General features: G+C 39.6%; 1 long non-coding RNA gene across 1 annotated transcript; it reads left to right on the forward strand.

Annotated features, from left to right (window-relative positions):
* The first annotated feature begins 292 nt into the window (after positions 1-292).
* Positions 293-1,091, forward strand: LOC134220120 (uncharacterized). The gene is made up of 3 exons (XR_009981769.1): positions 293-374; positions 435-509; positions 580-1,091. It is a non-coding gene; the product is annotated as an uncharacterized LOC134220120 (long non-coding RNA).
* The last annotated feature ends 8,991 nt before the right edge of the window (positions 1,092-10,082 follow it).

Genomic DNA, 10,082 nt, shown 5'->3' on the forward strand with positions numbered 1-10,082 from the left:
TGCCCATTAAAATTGATCAAATCTGCCGGGTGGCTTGTAGCACATGCTATCGCCCGCGTGCATCGACCCGTTGAGAATCCTTTCAGGTTGCAATGACCTTTGGCGTTTTCTTTCCACCCAAGATTTTGGGGCCGAACAGCGAGATGGATGATTGAAGCTGTTCGTGGAAAGAGACGCAAACATGCGCGAATATGATTATTTAGAGCGCGAGAGTAATTTTCGGAATCACGAAATTATCTTCGTGATGTCCGGTGATGCAATTGCAATTTGGCGGTTATTCTGAGGATTCCCAAGTTGATCAAGTTCACTTCGAACTGATCCGTGGAAGAGGCAGGAGTGGCCCAAAGTTCTCGCGCCGTGGTGTCTTATATAAGGTGACATGAAAAATAGTCAATTAGTGAATCTTAACTAAAACAAGAATTCCTTTCCCATAGTTGTAGCTATCAGTAATTGTGCGTGCTATTGTGAAAAGGCGGTGTGTTCTCGTGTGTGGCTTTGTGCAATTGAAGGTAATTCGTGCTATTTGTAATATTTGTAATGTTAAATTAACACGTGAAACGTGTAACCAACTATTCCAAGGTTCTTGCCAAGCCGTTCGACCGTCCGCGACATCACAACCGAACTCCCAGTGGCCATTTCTGACCCCACTGTCAGGCTCAGAAGTTCTCCCGGGGCACGCCGGAAGAGGGACGCTTCCGTTTTTCTACGCTCCCTAGGCAGGACGAATCAGCAAGCGCAATCGCATTTCCGTTCCTCTAGTGACGACTAGGGGAAACTCGACGCACGTGTCGCGTCGCGCGCAAAGAAAGTCTCCGATGATCGAGTGAACCGACCGCCAACCAGCAGCAGAAAGGCAATCAGCCTACCCCCGGCGGCAACAGAGCTTCATCGCCGAACGAGAGAGCAGCAGCGAATTCACCGCCATCCCCTTTCCGTTCATCCGGCGGAGGCAACATCGTCACCGAAGAAGGTCTGTGAGTACCCACCCATTTAACATTCATGCGCATGACAAGTTAATTCACGCCGCAACATAGTTTCCGTTGCGTGGCGTGCACGGCTATTTTTATAAGACCGTGAAACCAAATTTTGTGAATCGAAAACCCGTTGCGTTCGCATGGCGAACGAGAGATTCGAAATAGCACGTCATTAGAATGCACACCTAGCCAAAGCACACACGATAGGTAGACAGGGACCATAGCATGGGAAAGGTTGAGAGAGAATAGAAAGAGAAGAGCGAAGAGAAATGAACACTGATGTAGAAGGATAGAAAGTAGAAATAAAGCTCGAAATTGTTCGGATAAAAGCTCATTTGTTGCGTATGTGATGTCGAAACATTTCCGTTGTACAGTATAAGAGATGAGGAAGCGGACAAATAGATCCACGCAATAAATGTTGGTCCCAATTAAGTGAAATGAGTTAAGTGTTTTTCATGTCACAAGTGTCCCGTTTGTAGTTTTTTGTTGTAGAAATTGTTTTACTGGGGAGGTTGGCTCCGAAGCCAACCGGGCAACTTTTTAGTCGGACACGGGTCGGTTCGATTGGGAATTTCGGGATACTTGCCGGTGATGATAACACCCCCTTTATATAATTCATCACTGGCCGATAATTATAATCTTGTTCTAGATAATTATACTCATAAACCGCATTAGTAGCGTTTCTTTTTGTGGACAGTTTCAGTCAGCCATCTTACTTCCCGGACCAAATTTAAAAACTGAGCCTTCTGAGCCCTGAAAGGTCTCAACGGTCGGGCAACCCAAATATTGGTGGATGGTCTCCCTCGGGAGTGGCGCTTAAGCCATCTCACTTTTAAGCCGGGAAGGTCAGTAAGGCTGACGGTTATACTATTTGCCTCTTACCAACGAAAACAAGCGCGGAACACCGAAGGATAATTAGCATGTTCGCGCCTCAAAAACAGAACACTGAATGATCGTTTATTTTCACCGTTCGAAATATCTAGAATTCCTGTCAGCCTACTGAGGATGAATTTCAAATTTCTTCTCATTAGCTTTTTAGTATGCTGGCATTTCAAATGCCAACTACGATTGAATTTCGAATTCGTTAACATTTTTTCTATTAATGTCATTTTTAAATAGTTTATTTAATTATTTTTATCATGAAATAAGAAATACGTTCCATTTTATCCATCAATGTAACCAACAAATGCAAATGCATTTTCCAGACTCACTTTATTCCTCACAGTTCGGAAGCCACTTTTCAAGAGGCTCGGAAGCCTCCTTTCAAGTGGCTGAAAAGCCTTCCTTTCAAGAGGCTCAAAAACCTCCTTCTAAGAGGCTCGGAAGCCTCCTTTCAAGAGACTCAAAAGCATCCTTCCATGAGGCTCGGAAGCCTTCTTTCAAGAGGCTCAGAAGCCTCCTTTCAAGAGGCTCTTCTTTTAAGAGGCTTGGGAGCGTCCTTTTAAGATGCAAAGGAAGACTCCTTTTAAGTGGCTCAAAAACCGCCTTCAAGGGGCTCGGAAGCCTCTCTACAAGAGGCTCAAAAGCCCCTAAACAAGAGGCGCGGAATCCTACTTTAAGGGATTCAAAAGCTGAAAGGAGCTTCCTTTCAAAGGGCTCGGAATTATTCTTTCAAGAGGATTGGAAGCCTAATTTCGAGAGGGGGTACCTCAATTAATGCAAAAGTTCGAAGGGGTACCTCTCAAGAAAAAGGTTGAGAACCGCTGCTGTAGATAGTTTCCACTGAGATGGCGTCTTCATCGATTTTATACAAAAGCCACCATTTTATACAAAAGATGGTTGATCCGACCGAAATGAACTTTCTTCAAAGTGCAAAACTCAATCGTAACTAGCGAATTAGATAGCGCGTCGGAGGGAAGGATGCAATAAATTTGAATGGATGTAATCACTAACAGCAACCAAGCTACCACGCCAAACCGAATGCCACCGAAACAATCCATTTTCGCAATTAACTCTTTCTTTCCATAAAATGCTGGTCCTGAGAAGATACGATTTTCTTTTCTCAATGCGCCTTTCCAATAACTAACTGCCTTTTATAGCCGACTCTTGGTATGACGAGACAATTATATAATATTACAATTATTGGGGAGGTGTGCGCATTCAAATTTAAATTCAAATTGGACTTAGTGCGTGCCAACTGCTACGCACATAACGCAAGCAGTTGGCGCGCGAACAGTGAACAACAAATAACACAATTGAATAGCAAGCACACACGCTGCTTCAGCAGCAGCCACGACGATGCATGCCGTTCGTAATCGAACACCGCTCTTTACGGAATCCCGATCAAAATGGCTCTCGCGCGCTGGAATGCAGCTTTCTTGTATTCAATAAATTGAGCCCGTTAGCCCCGCCCCTTTGTGATCGGATATGGGGGTAAATATAATGTGCACTCATAACGATTAATGAAGAGACGGCGCTAGTGGAATTAGTTTATTAGATATAAGAAAGCTGCTTTCCGGCGCGCGCGAGCCATTTTGATCATGATTCCGCAAACAACGGACCGTTTGAAGAATGTAACTTGCAAGCGGGAGAAAAGGCAACAACAAAAATAAATAAAAGATTTTACAAAAATAGGTTTTACGTTATACAAACCAAAACAAGGCACGTTACATTTTTAGCGAAGAGTCCTAGTTGGGAAACGCATTACAAGTGATTTTATTTTTGTTTTGCACTTTTTTACCCAAGCGATGATAGCTATTCGGCCTAATGGTTGATCAAGTGGTTTTCGACCGAAAAAGTTCCCGTTATATAAACTGTTCCACGGTTCAGCAAATTCAAACAGTAACATCTCCGAAGCCGTTGGCATCTCCTTTCCTTTCGTTCTACATCTATGGCGGTCTGTTCAGCAACCCTTTAAATCATCAAGCGTTGGATACAGGGATGCCAGAAGATATTTTCATATGTCTTCACGGTCATTTAAAAATGTCTTCAAATGTCTTCAATATTAAAATAACGATTATTAGCGAGAAATTTCAAAATCCAATAGGTTTGTAAATTCAATAATCTCCTTGTTTTACTGATGTGGAATAATATTTATTTTTTTAACATACAAATTGTTGAATTCAAGAGAATATTCTTTAAAATTATTTAATTTTTTTATGACGAGTTTCCCCTGGATTTTGTACTGAGGCGGATTTTTAACTGAATTTTTACGTGGAATTCTTTCAAATTTCGTTTTAAAGAATACCCTGTTGGGATTCAAAATTTACTGTAAAATACTTGAAGAAACATCCAGAGAATTTTTTGAAGGAACTTCCGGTAAAATTTCTAGATCAACTTCCAGATAAATTCCTGATGGAGCTTCTTATAACTTATTTTGGATGGAGCTTCTAATTACTTCTGGAAGTCTCCTGAAGAAATTTTCCGAGCAATTCCTGTTGGAACATCCAAATGATTTACTGAAGAAACTTCCGGAAAAAGTTCAGAAGGAAGTTCCGGAGGAATTCTTGGAGGAACTTAAGAAGGAATTCCTGTAGAAACTTCAGGATGAATTCCGGATGTTTTTTTTTCTGGAGGAATACCTGATGGCTTTTTGAATGATATTCCTGAGGGATTACTGAAGCAATTTCCGGTGGAATTCCTGAAGAAACTTCTGGAGAAATTCTTGGAGGTAGTTCTGGATGAATTCTTGAAGGAGCTTTCTGATGTATTGCTGCAAAAATTTCCGAAAGCAATCCTGGAGGAAATACCAGATAAATTTCATAGTATACTTACGAAGAACGACTGGAGGAATTCGTGAAGGAACTACTGAAGGAGTTCTGGAGAAACTTCTGGAACTTCTTCCAAATGAAGTCCTGGAGGGATTACAGAAAGAATACCAGGATGATTTTTTAAAGAAATTCATAGAGGAATTCGCGGAGTAAATATTGGAATAATGTCCAAAAATATTTCTAGAAGAATAATCAAAGGAATTCAAGGAAAAATTTAACAAAAGTGTGCAGTAAGTTTCCTCTGAATTTCTTTTAGGTAGATTTTCCTGTAGGAATTTACCTTGAAAATTATGAGAAATACCCATTTAACACCAACATAATTTCTATTTCTTATTGACATTTGTAAGAATTTTTAATGGAAATTAATTGAGACAATTTTCTTGTGGAAATTAAAAGGGATTTATTGTGGGAATTGTGGAAATCAAGATGAATTTTCCGTTTAAATTTTGGAGGATTTTCTTCATGTTTTTCTACGGAAATTATTAAATATAAATTTTGTACTGAATTTACAATTTCAATTCTTTTGAATATAGACAAGAAATTCCTCATAGTTTTCATCGGAAATTCTTTTAAAAATTCACAGAAAATTCAAAGAGTTTCCTGTCGAATATTTAGACCAAGGATGTTAACAATCATTCAGTAATTTGCGTTCGATCATTTAGTAGTTTGTCAATAACACATTCCAGAAGCTAAATTTAAAAATATGTTGTATGGTGGACTTCTAGTGCAAAGGTTTTTCTACAACTTTTCCTAATGGTTCATTATTAGAATTCTACTAATAACGGAGTTAGAGCGCTAGTTGCAGTAACTCAAACTAAATGATTGGAATTTTGTTATCATTTAGTCTAAGTTACTGGAACTATAGCTATAACTCCGTTACTAGTGGAATTCAAACAACGAACCATTAGGCAGAGTTGTAGAAAAACCTTCGCGCTAGAAGTCCACCATACAACATATTTTGAAATTCAGCTTCTAGAATGTGTTATTGACAAACTAGTAAATGATCGAACGCATATTACTGAATGATCGTTAACATCACTGATTTAGACGAAAGTTACATGGACACACCGAAAAGATCAAATGAATTCGTAAGGAATTTAGAAAAATATCAGGTTCTAGTTCAACGATTGAATAGATTAAATCAAGTCATAGAAGAGTTCAATATATTTTTGTCGTAAAATGAAACGGCAATTGCGTTCCAATGTAATGATCAAAATACCTTTTTACATACACGCCATCAGGAATTTTTTAACCAGCGCCTAACTCCAAGTCAAGTGCGTACGTATGAAGTCTAAAATGCGTTGCATTTATCAGCCAGCTAGTGTGAATGTATTTTTATGTTTGAGATTCTAAGCCCCAGACAAAGACTAGGAACACGGCAGGTATTTTCGTCTGTTCGTCATAGTCTCGAAAACCAATAAAAGAGAAGCTTTTTGTAAAACTCATACGTACCAAATCGTAAGCTCAGGAGAAACGTTCTGCTATAGTGGAGCTCTAGCAAATGTACTTTGCTTTCGTTGGTTTTAGCCCCTACGACGATGGACGGAAATACCTGCCGTGTCCCTATTATAACTTTAGTATTTTTTGGCATAGTTTACATATGGTTGGGATTCAGCAAAACCGCACCAAGCGGATTTTTGACTAACTTGTGATGTTTTGTTCGCAAAAGACAAACGGAAAGTATTTCATGTTAAGTCATGCGTATATTTGTTGTAAGGGATCCTCAGCTATGGCGTTGAACGATGTGATTGACCAAGTGAATCTATCGCATGAAAACCTTGGAAAAAAATAGGAAATATTTCATTGGCGCTTGGTGTGATTTGGCTGAACCCTGACCATATATAGAAGTCGCAGAATTTATAACTAAGAAATAAAATTATACTTTTTCTGGTTTTCTGGTTTATTGATTGTCTACAAGTATCTTCAAACAAATAGATAAGTCTTCAAATATTTTGAAAAGTCTTCAAAATGTCTTCACGAAATAAATGTCTTCACAGAGATTCAAATGTCTTCAAATTGAAGACATGTCTTCAAATCTGGCATCTCTGGTTGGATATCGTTCTGTTATTTCCTGAATTCGTGACGCAAGATAGTTTTTGCAACTACAATGTGAATGGTTTGAGTCGGAGCTCCGATGGACCTCGAATCTATAACGTTCTAGAAATGTTGTCGTCTATTAGCGCGTGGCCTATCTGTGAGCAAGGGTCGCACAATGGAACAACTCTGAAAAAAGAGGGTCAAAACCACTTTGAGACGTTTAATACAGAGTTATATCCATGATTTGTTCATAAAATGTGTTCATAAAGTCGCCCGACAACATAAAGAGCGTTAAATTCACTTTTAGGCTTTATTGCGATACCCGAGCAAAAAAAAAAAAAAATCCACTATTTTTTTTTGTTCGATTTATTGACAGTGTTCTAGAATATTGTGTTTTGAGAAACTTTGCTGAAGATAGCATATGTTTTCCTCCTATTTTGAAGAGTTGAATCTTTGTTTTTCGATATTGCAATCCAGAACTAATGTAAAAATCGATTTTCAATATTTGTAAACTAAATATACAACGTATAGACCCGTTTTGTATCACAAAACATTGAATGGCACTAATATACAATAATCTGTAGATAGTATGGTGTTTTTGATTTAAATTTCTATCAAATGGAACAGTTTTATCGAAAAAATGGGCCAATTTCATGAATAAATATCTGCTATATAGGCACATTTTGGCAGCTAGATTTGTGTTATTCTGAAAGCTTATTTTATATAGATGAAGCCAGTGGTTAAAGCTCAGTTGGGTCTGATGAGGCTCATTGATTTATGTTCCGTGAGCCTCATCAGACCCAACTGAGCTTTAGCCACTGGTAAATCGTCTCAAAGAGATTGTGGGTCACCGCTCGGTTATTGACAGATGTGTTTGCGGATATTATTTTGATTGAAATAGGCCAAACGCTGATTTCCATTCCTCTAGCAACTGTGTTTAAATAATTTGCCCTCACTTTCAGATCAATTTCACGTTAGTTCTTCCTGAAGTCAACTCAAACTCTACTCTGTCGTAGCCGATACAGTAGATGTTATGCTTTTACTTTTTGACGTAAACTACGTCTAAGGGGAAGACTCGGATACAGGGTGACAAATGAAAATTTCCAAATTCGAGACCGTCACGAAATCATGTAAGATTTTGAACTTTAATAGCGCCTTTATCTTCCGATGGATTTTGAGATTTATATATCAATCGACTCGGAAATTCTCTACCAATTTGTCAATTGTCAATTGCGCGAGAGCGCAAAATGTTGGCTTTGAGGGGAGTTGATAGTAACCAACAGTGCATCATTGAGACCCATGTGGGCGGCAGCAGTGCGAATCCGCACCTGCGGGAGCGCAAAATGTTGGCTTTGGGGGGGTTGATAGTAACCAACAGTGCATCATTGAGACCCATGTGGGCGGCAGCAGTACGAATCAGCACTTGTGGGAGCATTTTAAAGAGACTGTAAAGGTGTTCGGCCGTACGGCACACTATTTTTTGTACACACATACACGGTCACATGCACACATATAGCCTAAAGAGACTAATAGAAATTTTTGGATTTGGGCAAAGCTTCTTAGTTGTCGACCAAGTGTGACTAAGAAGGACGGCAGGGCTGGTTGTTGTGGCTGCATAACCCTTCTGATTTTTTTTTTACTTTTTTCCTTTTTTACTTTTACAAGTATTTTGCGGTAAGATCCACTGGAAATGCATGTTCTCCAGGATCGGGTTTGTGTATGAACTGGATTGTTGCCACGCTCACGACAACCTTCTGCAGCTCACGAGATATAAGCTAATCACATGCGGATTCATTAAAATTTCTCACGTCCCAAGTTCCGACTTCCAAGTCCAAGTGGAATTCATCCGTTTGCTCTACTTTTGCCTTTTTTAGTAACTGAAGAAACATCGATGGGCTACCGTATCATGGTTACGCAACATACATCATGTTGAAGGGGCTGCCTTCTCGATGCTATCACGATGCATTGAGTACAGTTGTGTGTAGATTCTCTCGCTGCATTCGGATGATGATTAGCCACTGATCATTTTCATATTCACTGATTGTAACGAACAGTTATTAGGAAATCATTTTAGGTTCTAATTAAATTCATGATTATTTTCAAGCGCTTATGTTCCCTAACATAAAATCCTCAGATCGTTATTTTCTGTAATCTCGTTTGTAATACACCCTCCGTGACGAATATAGTCCCTTTTGTTAAACTTTCCCAACGAGAATCGAACGGTGATTATTATCAATCCTTGTTACCGTGAATGCGTTATGCAATTTCCAATAAAACTTGATTAATCGTATTATGTTCTCGTTCACACACACAATGCGTGGCGAACCTTCCGAACTGTGGCAGTTGGTCCTAAAAAGCAAAATGCCAGCAGAACCTGGCGGAGTCAAACCTACAACTCGTTCCCCGCACTGCCAAATGCTGAAGGGTATCTAATTCCTGGATTTGGCAGGCTTGACAATCCCATAGCCTCCCGTTGCTGCTCGCCGGGATCTGTTGCTGGAAGTGATCGTGGTGTGGTGAAACAAAGCAGGAACAAGAAAAGCATCCAACATGTTCCGATTCTTATCGCAATCAGCTTCCACACAGTCGTCCCCGTTGCGTTGCTGCAGCCGGGATCGGCAAGCACCCGGCATACGGCGCGCAAGTGCTAAGAAGCGTGAACCCGATTTGGGCGAACACAAAAAGAGGACAACGAGCGTCACCAATTGGTCTCGGTATTGGGTTCAGCCGAGAGTGCCCATGATTCGGATTGTTGGCCCGAGTTGCTTCTGATTCGATTTTGTTCTGTTCTGGGCAAGGAAAATGTGTTAAAATAAACATAAATTAAGGATAAGAATCGCAGTTAGCACCGAGGTAGGGAATCCGGTCATTTGGAACTTTGGAAGGAAAAGGGAGAGAATGAGGTGCGCAATCGTGGATAGAATGAGACAGTAACTAAGAAGGGGATTTACATGATTTCGATTTAAAATTGAACGCATATAGTAAAAATGTTAACAAAAGTATAACAGGATGTAAAGCGAAAAGGTGTTAGGCTTTTTCAAGTCAAAATATAATTGATTATTTCTTGGCTACTTAGGCTACTACTGTGCATAATAACGGTTCTTTCCGCTCGGTTATCCAAAAATAAGATGGAGAAAGACTGCCAAATCTTAACATATAAATGATTTTCCATTTTACTTCAAACCATCCAGTTCCAAGATCGTTTCGCGTAAATTTTCTCCTACAGTTTGTATTTATCGATTACAATGATCACAAAACACAGAAAAGAGCATCATTCACTCGGGGTGGTCGACTTGCAATATTTTATTCAACCATAGCCATATTCAATCGACCCAAAATTGAACAAGACCCACTTAACACA

This window comes from Armigeres subalbatus, chromosome 3 (assembly GCF_024139115.2).
Source record: "Armigeres subalbatus isolate Guangzhou_Male chromosome 3, GZ_Asu_2, whole genome shotgun sequence".
Lineage (NCBI taxonomy): Eukaryota > Metazoa > Arthropoda > Insecta > Diptera > Culicidae > Armigeres > Armigeres subalbatus.